At 44.4% G+C, this 15,546-nt stretch overlaps 1 protein-coding gene and 2 non-coding genes across 3 annotated transcripts in view; 1 reads left to right on the forward strand and 2 right to left on the reverse strand.

Annotated features, from left to right (window-relative positions):
* Window positions 1–15,546, reverse strand: part of LOC124775978 (protein Wnt-6-like) — a 152,875-nt gene that overhangs the window by 93,420 nt on the left and 43,909 nt on the right. The window lies entirely within an intron of this gene.
* Trnar-ucu lies at window positions 4,227–4,301 on the reverse strand. Its single transcript has one exon. It is a non-coding gene; the product is annotated as a tRNA-Arg (tRNA).
* Window positions 4,683–4,757, forward strand: Trnar-ucu. Its single transcript has one exon. It is a non-coding gene; the product is annotated as a tRNA-Arg (tRNA).

The following is a 15,546-nucleotide window of genomic DNA, read 5'->3' on the forward strand; positions in this document are numbered from 1 at the left end:
TAGGTATGACATTCCGTCGCTCTGACCACTCAGCTACCAGGGGCGGACATCATACACAATGGAATGTAAACAACAACTGCGATCAGTGCTACCAACCGACTACCTCCTTTCTTACTAGTTTCACATTGCCTTACTTCCTATTTCCGGTGGACGCTATATTTTTAAACCACTGTAACTTTGAGACTATCCCCCTTCTTTCCACGAAACAAAAACTGATAAAAGCAGCTTTTTGAAAGCTTTCTGAAACTGTAATACCCTAAAATTTCTTTTTTTTGACTTAACCCCTTTTTCCCGTGGACTCTTCATTTCTAAACCTCAATATCAAATGACACGTATGTCAATTATAAATTATCGATGATATCAAAATCGATCTTCATCTAGAAAACAAGCAACCCCACAGCACTTACTGCTCATTTAAGAAAATCCAAGCATTTTATTCCGGACATCGCAAAAAAATCACCATTCTATACAAAGCAGAAAATGTTAGGTTATTGAATATCCTAGAAGACGTTTAGATATTCTCTCATATGATAAAACACCTTGGGAACATCCTTAATGAATATATATAGTTTCGAATGTACAGATGTATGTACAGAACTTAACCGTGTTTCAACCGAGTAGGTACTGATTACAGTTTCCTCCGTCTCCAGTATGTAAAACTGACTGATTTGACACGATATTTTAGTTCATCATTACATCTAAATCCGAGCTGACAAGCTCGTTATACGATAGATACAAATCATGTATTATGGCCATCTTACTCAGTATGTTATTCGTGACAGTTAACATCAGTTTTTATCTCCTTGTATATACTAGGGTTGATTGAAGAGTAATGCCTCCACGTTCGTAACTCTTCAGCAGTTGGCAGCATTGGTATGCATCAGGTACTGGCTTGTATCGTAGTCCCTTCTCTACAGCTCCAGTTGGCGGGAAGCCTTAGTATTGAACGCTTGTGTTGTTACAGCGTAAAGTATGGAATCCTGCGCAGACGGTCGGTCAATGCGAATGAAGAAACGTGTAATCATTGAATTCTTGACAGCAGAATGTGTCATCGCAAAGGAGATTCATCAGAGAATGAAAGCAGTTTATGGTAATTGTGTTGATGTGAGTACTGTGCGTCATTGGGCGGGTAAGTTTAAAGATGTTGAGGCGGGAACATCTGACCTGCGTGACAAACAAAGAGTTGGACGTCCTGTGACAGCATCCACCGAGTTTCACAAGCAAAACGTTGACAGATTGATTCAGGACGATCGTCGTATCACTTAGAGAGAAACTGCAAGCACAATCGGCATTTCACAAGAACGTGCGGGTCACATTATGGCTTTGCCACCACAGCAGAACCTCAGAGAGTGAATCTCACCACCGTACGGCATCCTCCATACAGTCCAGATGTAGCACCGTCTGACTTCCATCTGTTCCCGATAATAAAAGACGATCTGCAGGGACATCATTATGCTTCTGATGAAGACGTTGAGAGAACTGTGAGATTGTGGTTGCGGAAACAGAGTGTCGACTTCTTCCTTGGCAGAAATGTATCCAATTGGGTGGTGATTATGTGGAAAAGAGAATATTGGTAGTTAAAGATCACATTCGAAGGATTATTTCTGCGTTTGATTTATTAAAATATTCCCATCCAAACCCAATTAACGAAGGTGGAGGCATTACTTTTCATTCAACCCTCGTATTTTGCAGTTGTGTACTTTGTATATTGTACCTTTGCACTATAATTGTCCGAGCATCATATTTACACTACTGGCCATTAAAATTGCTACACCACTAAGATGGCGTGCTAGAGACGCGAATTTTAACCGACAGGAAGAAGATGCTGTGATATGCAAATGATTAGCTTTTCAGAGCATTCACACAAGGTTGGCGCCGGTGGCGACACGTACAACGTACTGACATGAGGAAAGTTTCCAACCGATTTCTCATACACAAACAGCAGTTGACCGACGTTGTCTGGTGAAACGTTGTTGTGATGCCTCGTGTAAGGAGGAGAATTGCATACCATTACGTTTCCGACTAGGATAAATGTCGGATTGTAGCCTATCGCGATTGCGGTTTGTCGTATCGCCACATTGCTGCTCGCGTTGGTCGAGATCCAATGACTATCAGCAGAATGTGGAATCGGTACATTCAGGAGGGTAATACGGAACGCCGTGCTGGATCCCAACGGCCTCGTATCACTAGCAGTCGAGATGACAGACATCTTATCCGCATGGCTGTAACAGATCGTGCAGCCACGTCTCGATCCCTGAGTCAACAGATGGGGACGTTTGCAAGACAACAACCATCTGCACGAACAGTTCGACGACGTTTGCAACAGCATGGACTATCAGCTCGGAGACCATGGCTGCGACTACCCTTGACGCTGCATCACAGACAGGAGCGCCTGTGATGGTGTACTCAACGACGAACCTGGGTGCACGAATGGCAAAACGTCATTTTTTCGGATGAATCCAGGTTCTATTTACAGCATCATGATGGTCGCATCCGTGTTTGGCGACATCGCGGTGAACGCACATTTGCAGCGTGTTATCGTCATAGCCATACTGGCGTATCAACCGGCGTGATGGTATGGGGTGCCATTGCTTACGCGTCTCGGTTACCTCTTGTTCGCATTGACGGTACTTTGACCAGTGGACGTTACATTTCAGATGTGTTATGACCCGTGGCTCTACCCTTCATTCGATCCCTGCGAAACCCCACATTTCAGCAGAATAATGCACGTCAGCATGTTGCAGGTCCTGTACGGGCCTTTCTGGATACAGAAAATGTTCCACTGCTGCCCTGGCGAGCACATTCTCCAGATCTCTCACCAACTGAAAACGTCTGGTCAATGGTGGCCGAGCAACTGGCACGTCACAATACGCCAGTCACGACTCGTGATGAGCTGTGGTATCGTGTTGAAGCTGCATGGGCAGCTGTACCTGTACACGCTATCCAAGCCCTGTTTGACTCAATGCCCAGGCGTATCAAGGCCGTTATTACGGCCAGAGGTGGTTGTTCTGGGTACTGATTTCTCAGGATCTATACACCCAAACAGCGTGAAAGTGTCAGTTCTAGTATAATATATTTGTCCAATGAATACCCGTTTATCATCTACATTTCTTCTTGGTGTAGCAATTTTAATGGCCAGTAGTGTAATATACAGGGTGTACGTGCTAAGAGTCGTCAAGTGCATTTTCTGTGATGTTATTAGATACCAGCAAATTCGTTTTTACTAGGTGTGGCTGGGGTCAGTTCAAATACCGCTCATCGAGTATTTCATGCGACGACTAGTGCCGACACAAAACGTCGGTTTGTTTCCCATTGCAAAACAAAATCATTTTTAAGCAGTATTTTACGTACCACCCCGACACTTCTAGTATAGTTTGTAACGGGTAACAAGTCGACGCATGCTGTTGACTATGGGCGTCGCACGAAATACGTGTTAAGCACTATTTGTCTGGGCTGACTTCAGCCACACATTGCGAAAACTAAATTGAAAATAACTGCCCAAACGCCAGAGAAAATGCACCTGATGGCTCTTAGGAGCATGTCAAAGATGTGTTTAAATATGGTGAACAACATGGATAACTAGACAGATACAAAGAATCTTTGGCCTATTTGTCAGTTCCATGTTTACGCTGTATGACAGCTGTGTCCAGTGTGACCCAGAAATGTCACCATTTAATAGTTGACAGCTGTAAAGCACACACACGTCGACCTGTGTACCGTGAGGTAGGACGGGATTTATATCTAAGAAATGATAATTAATCGAAACCCTCAGCTGCCGACAGGTGTTGTTGATATACCTCAAATGGGACAGCTGAAAATGTGTGCCCCTATCGGGACTCGAACCCGGGATCTCCTGCTTACGTGGCAGACGCTCTATCCATCTGAACCACCGGGGGCACAGAGGACAGCGCGACTGCAGGGAATATCTTGCGCACGCCTCCCGCGAGACCCACATTCTCACCTTGTATGTCCGCAACACACTCATTACTCGTGGAAGACATTCTTACCAAGTCCCGTAAGAGTTCGGGGAATATATGTGCATCCCCACAGAAGAAGTAGGTCATGGCCGGTATTGCCAGAACTATATACTTATATGGATATGGTGTCCGAAAGAACAGACACCATTGAAGCCCTGCAGCCGCCTAGAATGAAATTAGAATTATATGTTAATACCTCCAGCTGCTGACCGGGGTTGATAAATATCAACGGGGACAGGTGAAAATTTGTGCCCCGACCGGGACTCGAACCCGGGATCTCCTGCTTAGAGAGCAAACGCTCTATCCATCTGAGCCACCGGAGGCACAGAGGACAGCGCCACTGCAGGGAATATCTCGCGGAAGCCTCCCGCGAGGCCCACATTCTCACCTTATATGTCCGCACACTACATTCGTAGTGTCCCACTCCAACACACTCATTACTCGTGGATGACATTCTTTCCAAAGAACAGACTCCATATCCATATAAGTATATAGTTCTGGTAATACCAGCCATGACCTTCTTCTTCTGTGTGGATGCACACTTATTCCCCGAACTCTTACGGGACTAGGTAAGAATGTCTTCCACGAGTAATGAGTGTGTTGGAGTGGGACACTGCGAATGTAGTGTGTGGACATACGAAGTGAGAATGTGGGTCTTGCGGGTGGCGTGCGCGAGATACTCCCTGCAGTCACGCTGTTCCCTGTGCCCTCGGTGGTTCAGATGGATAGAGCGTCTGCCCTCTAAGCAGGAGATCCCGGGTTCGAGTCCCAGTCAGGGCACACATTTTCGCCTGTCCCCGTTGATATTTATCAACGCCCGTCAGCAGCTGGAGGTATTAATATAATTCTGATTACATTCGTAATGTTCCTAAAGGATATCCCATTTATTGAGAATCTGGATCTCACGGGAAGCGTGCAAGGGATAAGTCCCTACAGTGGCGCTATACTGTGTGCCCTCGGTGGCTGAGATGGATAGAGCGTCGGCCAGGTAAGCAGAAGATCCCGGATTCGAGTCCTGGTCGGGACACACATTTTCAGCTGTCCCATTTCAGGTATATCAACAACACCTGTCAGCAGCTGAGGATTTCGATTAATTATCATTTCTTTCTAGTGAAGCTGCATAGTCATCATTGGTATCTGTTCTTTCGGAACAGTTACTATCTTCATATAGTTAAAGGCTATCCGGCCATTGACATTCTTCTGTGAGAAAGCTCCACTTTGCTCGAACTCTTACGGGAATCGCCACCTTAGTTGGCGCGAGTAATGAGTGAATGGGCAAATATCCTTTAGGAGCATTACGAATGTAGGTTGTGGAAGTTGGGAATGTGGGTCTCACGGGAAGTGTGCAAGGAATAAGTCCCTGCAGTCTTACTATCGTCAGTGGCTCAGCTGGACAGAGCATCTGCTATGTAGGCAGGAGAACCCGGGTTCTTTTGGTGAAGAATTCACATTTTTCGTACGGTAGTCTTCTCCTTACGTCCTACTTGCTTCATCCGTCACGCGGAATTTCGCTTCAGACATAGCAGAATTCCTTCGTTCTCCCCAAATTTCGCTAATTTCATTTCTACTTCTTTTCAATGCTTTCGTCTTTCTTGTAGTTTGCTCTCAATTGACAGTCTGTGATCATTCCATTCAACATGTCTATTAGTTTCTCACTTTCACAGAGGTTGGCAACGTGATCTACGATACTCATCGTTGATAACCGTTTCAGGCTTAGTTTCAGATGCCTGCGTGCCGGTTAATAAGGCCTCTCCGGACGTCAAACAGTGTCGCTTCCGACTGGCCGATCGCCTTTGTGATGTCAGCCGTGGGGAGGAGGGCGAGCCGACTTGCGGGTCGCCGTGTGCCGTCGTGAAATATCGGGCGCTACCTGATGATAGCGGCAGGGGTTACGGCCGGAATGTTCCCACGCGCTGCCCTCTCTGCTACCGACGCGGCGTCCACCTCTGTCGCATTCCCTGCACCCAGCCAGCTTGTCTGAGGCCTCGCCAGTGCTGCCACCACACACTAACAAAAGGAAGACCTATTGTTTCACTTCATCTCCCGTCTGGCCCGACTACCCAGTATTCCACATGATCTCCCAACTGTAAAAACTTCAAAGGTATCAATATTTTTCTTGTTGGCTGCCCCGCACGTGGAAAATCTAAAGATAATTTCGTCATATCGTTCTTGACAGAGCTCGACGTCACGTATATCCCGTCCAGCAAGGCTCTGACGCCACGTCATGCAGTCACCGATATTCCTTTGTCAATTACTTATTCTGATCGTCGGATTTGTTGCCTATCTTTATTTGCGTGGTCAGGTGCCCATAGTTGCTGTATAACTAATTGAGATACGTTAAATATGACATTGCAACTACTAATTATTCGCATTTATTTTGTAAAAGATAAATTAAAACAGTTATCTGTTTCAGAGAAGTCCAATAAAGAAAAAATTACTACTTTTTCAGACCTTGAACGGAGAGATCTCATCATATATCAAATAAATTCACAAAGTTACTCACTCAGTTTACAACTATCCGATGAAAATGAGGCATTTCCTGGAGGATAACGTACATCTGCTCCATCACAAAGTATTCTGAAGTTCCATTGCACTGTTACCAGTTTTTCTGTCCGTATTGGAGTAAACTTGTTTCGGACTTCCGTATGAATCCAGTCATAAGCGGACTAGATGCGTTGTGTCACAGCTGGGTTGCACATTTAAAATCCTGGGTGCTATAGTGGACAAAGGTTGCTTAGCGCACAGCTTCATTTTCCGCTAGATTGACACGCGTTGTTGGAACCAGCCCAGATGGTTCAAATTGTTCAAATGGCTCTGAGCACTATGGGACTTAACTTTTGAGGTCATCAGTCCCCTAGAACTTAGAACTACTTAAACCTAACTAACCTAAGGACATCAGACACATACATGCCCGACGCACGATTCGAGCCTGCGACCGTAGCGGTCGCGCGGTTCCAGACTGTTGCACCTAGAACCGCTCGGCCACCCCGGCCGGGAACCAGCCCAGAGACAATATTTCAAAGAAAAAAAACTGACATCAGTCCCACATTCTACTATATTTACCGCAATAGTTCCGGAACCAAGATGAAGCATATTACCCATTTGCAGTAAGAGCCCCTCCCTTATACCGTGGATCCAGAAGGTTTGCCACTGCATGGGCCGTATTGTACGTTCTAACACATGAAAGGGAAGCAGTGGCTGGGAAAGGAGTGAGACAGGGGTGTAGCCTTTCCCCGATGTTATTCAATCTGTATCTTGAGCAAACAGTAAAGGAAACGAAAGAAAAATTCGGAGTAGGAATTAAAATCCATGTAGAACAAATAAAAACTTTGAGGTTCGCCGATGACATTGTAATTCTGTCAGAGACAGCAAAGGACCACCTACAAGAGCAGCTGAACGGAATGGACATTGTCTTGAAAGGAGAATATAAGATGAACATCAACAAAAGCAAAACGAGAATAATGGTATGTAGTCGAAATAAATCGGGCGATGCTGAGGGGATTAGGAAATGAGACGCTTAAAGTAGTAAATGGGTTTTGCTATTTGGGGAGCAAAGTAACTGATGATGGTCGAAGTAGAGAGGATATAAAATGTAGACTGGCAATGGCAAGGAAAGCGTTTCTGAAGAAGAGAAATTTGTTAGTATCGGGTATAGATTTAAGTGTCAGGAAGTCGTTCCTGAAAGTATTTGTATGGAGTGTAGCCATGTATGGAAGTGAAACGTGGACGATAAATAGTTTAGAGAATAGAAGCTTTCGAAATGTGGTGCTACAGAAGGATGCTGAAGATTAGATTGGTAGATCACATAACTAATGAGGAGGTATTCAGTAGAATTAGGGAGAAGAGAAATTTGTGGAACAACTTGACTAAAAGAAGGGATCGGTTGGTAGAACATACACTGAGGCATTAATGGATCACCAGTTTAGTATTGGAGCGCGGCGTGGAGGGTAAAAATCGTAGAGGGAGACCAAGAGATGAATACACTAAACAGATTCAGAAGGATGTAGGCTGCAGTAGGTACTGGGAGATGAAGAAGCTTGCACAGGATAGAGTAGCATGGAGAGCTGCATCAAACCAGTCTCTGGACTGAAGACGGCAACAACAACAACAACAACAACAACAACAACAACACGTTGTCTGCAGCCAGGCTCATCAGGCGTCGGCCCGCATCTCGTGGTCGTGCGGTAGCGTTCTCGCTTCCCACGCCCGGGTTCCCGGGTTCGATTCCCGGCGGGGTCAGGGATTTTCTCTGCCTCGTGATGGCTGGGTGTTGTGTGCTGTCCTTAGGTTAGTTAGGTTTAAGTAGTTCTAAGTTCTAGGCGACTGATGACCTCAGCAGTTGAGTCGCATAGTGCTCAGAGCCATTTGAACCATCAGGCGTCGGCACGTGCACACGGTAGTTCTCGGGAGGCCACAGCCAGAGAAAGAGCCCCGTATAATTTATAATCAATACATGTCATTGCAGATTCTTAATTCCTGGCTCACTGGTCAGTTTATTATTGTGCCATCAATTTTATTTTGAAGTTACGTAAACTTTAAATACATAGCAAGCCATTATTTAAAATTCAGCATGGAAAGACTGTACAGAAAGATTCCTGACATGGTGAAGAACAGTATTCCTGAATCTAATTTCGAATTTGGTCATTTTGAGAGGATTATTTGCTCAAGATAGTGACAACCTTTAAATTCAGTAAAAAATTTGAATTTGCTTTTCTTCTTCCTGGAGTAGGCGCAGTAATACAAAGGTAGTTGGAGGCAAGGCAGCATGTAAAACGCCTGTGCACAGAAGAGGCTGTCGGTTATTTAAATACTGGTAAGCAGTTTTTGGCCACCAATCTTCCCGACCGTTGATACTGGCGCTCTTTTTCGAAGTCGCAAACTCAGTGAAGTGTGCCCACTCCTAGGTCACAGAGCTAAAGAGAGCATCTGCCCCAGCACCAGCACCAGGTTGCTAGCATTTCTTCATACTAATGGCAGCAGCGAGACGACTCTAACGCAACGCTCTATGCTCTTGCCACTTGCTGCCTTGATTCAGGTTACAGTTTGCCTGTTCATTACCTTGAGCAGAAGGCAGTTATGTCGCTGCCGTGTAGGCGTCATCATTTTCGTTTAGTGTCAGCAACTACACCGCACACTGTCGTGACATGATACCCTCCGTCACGGGATAAACATTCATCTCAACCTCCTGCAACCGCCTATCCCCTCTTTGTTGATCACTGTCCCTTGGGACCAAATCTCCAGCGCCTTAGTAATGCAGGTGTCATTCAGTCCTGATAATTTGGTACACTGATGCCTGCATTCACTGATAGCTATTCCTGTGTGTAGGTTGTACACCGTCCAGTCACATTAATGTGACCAGCTGTCACTCCCACCCCCAACCGCCGCCCCCGCCCATGAACATGGACCCTGCCGTCAGTGGGGTGGCTTGCGAGCATCAGCGATACAGATAATCGTACCGTAGGTACAACCACAACGGAGGGGTATCTGTTGAAAGGGCACACAAACGTGTGGTTCCAGAAGAGGGGCGGCAGCCTTTCCAGTGCTTGCAGAGACAGCAGTCTGGATGATTCACATACACTATCTGATCAAATGTATCCGGACACCCTTCCCCCCCCCCCCGAAAAAGTATATTTTTCATATTACGTGCACTGTGCTGCCACCTACCTCCAGGTATGCCATATCAACTGCTTCAGTAGTCATTAGACATCGTGAGAGAGCAGAATGGGACGCTCCGCGGAACTCAAGGGGCTTCGAACGTGGTCAGGTGATTGGGTGTCACTTGTGTCATACGTCTGTACGCGATATTTACGCACTCCTAAACATCCCTAGGTCCACTGTTTTCGATGTGATAGTGAAGTGGAAACGTGAAGGGACACGTACAGCACAAAAGCGTAGAGGCCGACTTCGTCTGTTGACTGACAGAGACCGCCGACAGTTGAAGAGGGTCGTAATGTGTACTAGGCAGACATCTATCCCGTCTATCACACAGGAATTCCAAACTGCATCAGGATCCAGTGCAAGTACTATGACAGTTAGGCGAGAGGTGAGCCTTGCTTGGTGTAAGGAGCGTAAACATTGGACGGTTGAACAGGATAAAAACGTTGTGTGGAGTGACGAATCACGGTACACAATGTGGCGATCCGATGGCAGGGTGTGGGTATGGCGAATACCCAGTGAACGTCATCTGACAACGTGTGTAGTGCCAACAGTAAAATTCGGAGGCGTTGGTGTTACGGTGTGGTCGTGTTTTTCATGGAGGGGGCTTGCACCTCTTGTTGTTTTGCGTGGCACTATCACAGCACGGGCCTACATTGATGTTATAAGCACCTAGTTGCTTCCCACTGTTGAAGAGCAATTCGGGGATGGCGATTGCATCTTCCAACACGATCGAGCACCTGTTCATAATGCATGGCCTGTGGCGGAGTGGTCACACGACGGTAACATCCCTGTAACGCACTGGCCTGCACAGAGGTCTGACATGAATCCTATAGAACACCTTTGGGATGTTTTGGAACGCCGACTTCATGCCAGGCCTCACCGACCGACATCGATACTTCTCCTCAGTTCAGCACTCCGTGAAGAAAGGGCTGCCATTCCCCCAAGAAACCTTGTAGCACCTGATTGAACGTATGCCTGCGAGAGTGGAAGCTGTCATCAAGGCTTATTGTGGGCCAACACCAAACTGAATTCAGCATTACCGACGGAGGGCGCCACGAACTTGTAAGTCATTTTCAGCCAGATGTCCGGATACTTTTGATCATAAAGTGTATCTGGCCTTGTGACATAGACCAACACGGCAATGCCGTGCTGATATTGCGAACGGCTGAAAGCAAGGGGAAACAACAGCCATAATTCTTCCCGACGACATGCAGATCTACTGTATAGTTTAATGATGATGGCGTCTTCATTTGCAAAATACTCCGGAGGTAAAATAGTCCCCCATTCGGATATCCGAACTAGGACTACTCAGCAGGATAGGGGAAAACACAACTGGCTTTCTACGGATCGGAGCGGGAATGTTAGATCCCTTAATCGGGCAGCTAGGTAAGAAAATTTAAAAAGGGAAATGGATAGGTTAAAGTCAGATTTAGTGGAAATTAGTGAAGTTCGTTGGCAGGAGGAACAGGATTTCTGGTCGGGTGAATACAGGGATATAAACAAAAAGTCAAATAGGAGTAATACTGGAGTGGGTTTAATAATGAATAAGAAAATGAGAATGCGGGTAAGCTACTGTGAACAGCATAGTGAACGCATTATCGTAGCCAAGATAGACACGAAGCCCAAGCCTACCACAATAGTATAAGTTTACATGCCAAATAGCTCCGCAGAGGACGAAGAGAGTGAAGAAATGTACGATGAGATAAAGGAAATTATTCAGAGAGTTAAGGGAGACGAAAATTTAATTGTGATATGAGATTCTAATTAGATAGTAGGAAAAGGAAGATAAGGAAAAATAGCAGGTGAATACGAACTGGGGGAAAGGAATGAAAGAGGAAGTCGCCTGGTAGAATTGTAAACAGAGCATAATTTAATCTTCGCTAAGGCATGGTTTAAGGATCATAAAAGAAGACTGCATACGTGGAAGCGCCCTGGAAGGTTTCAGGTTCATTATATAATGGTTAGACAGATATTTGGGAACCAGATTTTAAGTTTTAAACATTTCCATGGGCAGATGTTGACTCTGACCACAATTTATTGCTTATGAATTGTAGATTAAAACTGAATAAATTGGAAAAAGGTACTAAATTAAGGAGATCGGACCAGCATAAGTTGAGAGTTTCAGTGGGAGCATTAGGCAACGGTTGACTAGAATAGAGGAAAGCAATAGAGTAGAAGACGAATGGGTAGCTTTAAGAGATGAAATAGTGAAGGCGGCAGAGGATCAAAAAGATAAAAAGACAAGGCCTAGCAGAAATCGTTGGACAGCAAAGGAAATGTTGAATTTAAATGATGAAAGGAGAAATTTAAAAAATGCATCAAATAAATCAGGCGAAAGGGAATAGAAATGTTTAAGATATGAGACTGACAGGAAGTGCTTAACTGCTAAGCAGCAGTGGTCAGAGAACAAATGTAATGATTGAGAAGCATATTTCATTAGGTGAAAGATAGATACAGGAAAAGTTAAAGAGGTCCTTGGAAAAAAGAAAAGCAGTTGTATGAATATCAAGAGCTCAGATCGTAAACCACTCTTAAGAAAAGAAGGGAAAGCTGAAAGATGGAAGGAGTATGTAGAGTCTATGCAAGGGAGATGAACTTGATAGCAATATTATAGAAATGGAAGAGGACGTAGATGATGATGAGACGAGAGCTATAATACTGCGAGGAGAATTTGACAAATCTCTGAAAGATACAGGACGAAACAATGCTTGGGGGTTTAGACGATGTTCCCTTAGAACTACAGACAGTCTTGGGAGAGCCAGTGACGAGAAAACGCTCCCATCCAGTGTGCAAGATGTATGAGACTGACGAAATAACCTCATACTTCAAGAAGAATGTAGTAACTCCAATTCCAAAGAAAGCAGTTGCTGACAAGTATGAAAATCACTGACCTCTCAGTTTACTAAGCCATGCTGCAAAATACTAACACGAATTCTTTACAGTAGAATAGAAAGACTGGCAGAATCCGACCTCAGGGAAGATCAGTTTGGATTCCCTAGAACTGTAGGAACACGCGAGGCATTACTGACCCTACGACTTAGGCAAACCTACACTTATAGCACTTGTAGACTTAGAGAAAGCTTTCGACAATGGCCGGCCGGAGTGGCCGAACGGTTCTAGGCGCTTCAGTCCGGAACCGCGCGACCGCTACGGTCGCAGGTTCGAATCCTACCTCGGGAAGGATGTCCTTAGGTTAGTTAGGTTTAAGTACTTCTAAGGTCTAGGGGACTGATAACCTCAGATGTTATGTCCCATAGTGCTCAGAGCCATTTTTGACAATGTCGAGTGGAATATTCTCTCTGACATTCTGAAGATAGTAGGGGTAAAATGCAGAGATTGAAACGCTATTTGTAGCTTGTACAGAAACAATACGGCAGTTATAAGAGAGGAGAGGGGGGGGGGGGAGCAAATGAAAGAGAGGGAAAGAGAGGCAGTGATTGAAAAGGGAAAGAGACAAAGTTGTAGCCTATCCCTGATGTTATTCAATATGTACACTGAACAAGCAGCAAAGGAAACCAAAGATAAATTTGGGATAGTAACTAAAGTTCAGGGAGAAGAAATAAAAACTTTGAGATTTGCCAATGACATTGCAATTCTGTCAGAGAGCAAAGGAGTTGGAAGGGCAGTTGAATGGAATGGACAGTGTCTTGAAAGGTGTATATAAAATGAACGTCAACAAACGCAAAATAAGGATAATGGAATGCAGTCAAATTAAATCAGGTGAAGCTAAGGGAATCAGATTAGGAAACGAGACACTAAAAGAATAATACTGAATAGAATTGGTGAGACAAGGAATTTGTGGCACAACTTGAGCAAAAGAAGGGATCGGTTGATAGGACACATGCTGGGATATCAAGGGACCACCAATTTCGTATTGGACGGAAGTGTGGGGGTTAAAAATCGTAGAGGGAGACCGAGAGGTGAATACAGTAAGCAGACTCAGGAAGAGGTAGGTTACATTAGCTGTTCAGAGGTGACGAGGCTCGAAGAGGATAGAGCAGCACGGAGAGCCGCAGCAAACCAGTCTTCAGATTGAAGACCGCAAAAAACAACAACAATAACCTGTAAAAAGCCTGACTAACCATCTTTTGAAGCGCATACCGCAGAAAGACGAAAAGTGTGAGGTCATCCACATGAGTGCAAAAAGGAACGCGTTAAACTTCGGTTATACGACAAATCAGTCTAATCTTGAAAGGGTACAGTACCGCCCAACATTGAAAATAGGTACGAAATTCTTGTCAGAACAACACATTTTTTGTGTAAAAGTAACTCAATTTCAATTAATACAGCGAAGCCGGATACCAGTGTGGGAAAGAATGACAATTTATTTATTTAATTGATCACATGTGCACTCCCTCAAAATAAATCCCTACATCCAGTTTGGTGAGATCTGTGAAAGGAATGAATGTATGGTCGTCTGCTAACCACAGATAGTGAATCGGAATATATGATCATCTTTGAGTCGATCCTTTGGCTACCTTTGGTGAGACCAAAGAGATGGAAGTTACCAGAGCTTTGAGCGTCTGAAATGTGGCTGACCAATAAGGTAGCAAGGTGCTTCTCCCACTTCGAGAGAGGTGGGAGAGAATCAGAATACGGCCATGTTTCAGCACTCTGCCGCTGAACCTTCTGCTGTAAAGACCTGTTTTTTTTGTTGTGCTCCGGAATGAAAGAGTGGAGGCATGGTATGGATGTGGAATATTTAAGAGTAGTTAGAATTAATAATTTCTCTTTCACAGGACCTTTTGTGGGGAAAATTACAAAGTGAGGCAGGTAAATTTAAGGGGATTGTAGTAAACCAACGGTCACAAAGAGCCCACGTGTAGATATAAGTTGAGATACTTCCGTGAGCTTAAGCTGAAATATTTAAGAATTAATAGCGTGTGTACAATAAGCTGGAATATTTAAGAATTAATAGCGTGTGTACAATAAGCTGAAATATTTAAGAAATAGCGTGTGTATCATAAGTTGAAGTATTTAAGAAATATCATTCCGTGTGACGCTGAATTTAAACTCTGAGAGAGAATCAAGGTGAGTCGGCCGTTTTTCCAGCAACGCCACATGGCTTGCATTGCACAGGAAGACGTGCGTTTATCTCCAGAGTTCACATTAGGGAAGTAGAAATTACAAAGTGGGGCAGTGTCGTGTGAAACTGGGATAAATATTGATTGAAGTGGGAAAGCGGAAAGTGATGAAGTTGTAACCGTTCTTTGTGTAATATTTCATATTGTTGTGTTGTGTATGTCTTGTAATTTGGGTATGTGTGTTTTGCATGGGAGTAGCAAGGTAGTTTCGAAAGATTTGTGGGTATGCCTGTTCCTTCTGTATCGCTCGATCTGGAGGAAAGTTTCGTGAGGATTATTGTGAGAGGCGAAGTGTGAGGAATAATAAAAGATCCACCATCCGATCCAGGGAGTGCACTGTTGCGGTAAATAGATTACGAGACCATAGTATAGAGATTCACTAACGTAAAGCCATGCCCACTGGGCGGAATTTCTCATGTGATTTTGTTGTAGGTTGTAGAATTTGTGTGTTAAGGAATAAATCAAATAGTGAAAAGAAAGAGATTGGTGGCCTTCTTCATTAAATTGTATGTTATCGTAATGTCCCGAATTTATATAAAAGCCGTTAAATCAAAGACAAAAGGTAAATGTGGTATTGCCAGAGCGTAGTGTACAGTCAGAGTTCTATAAATCACTGATAGTCAGATGCGTGTTTCCGTTGCGTATTATTCATACAGGAGGATAATTTGTAACTAAATAGTAAGATACGAGAATTCATGTTGCTCGATAAATTAAGGAAGATTCCACTCGCTTGGCAAACCACTCATCTTGCAGGCCTGACTGCTTGATGCCACAGTATGAGAAAGGCAAGTGGGTGCCTCTCATAATTTCGACCCTGCCAGGATCCC

Source organism: Schistocerca piceifrons, chromosome 2, assembly GCF_021461385.2.
Source record: "Schistocerca piceifrons isolate TAMUIC-IGC-003096 chromosome 2, iqSchPice1.1, whole genome shotgun sequence".
NCBI classification, from domain to species: domain Eukaryota; kingdom Metazoa; phylum Arthropoda; class Insecta; order Orthoptera; family Acrididae; genus Schistocerca; species Schistocerca piceifrons.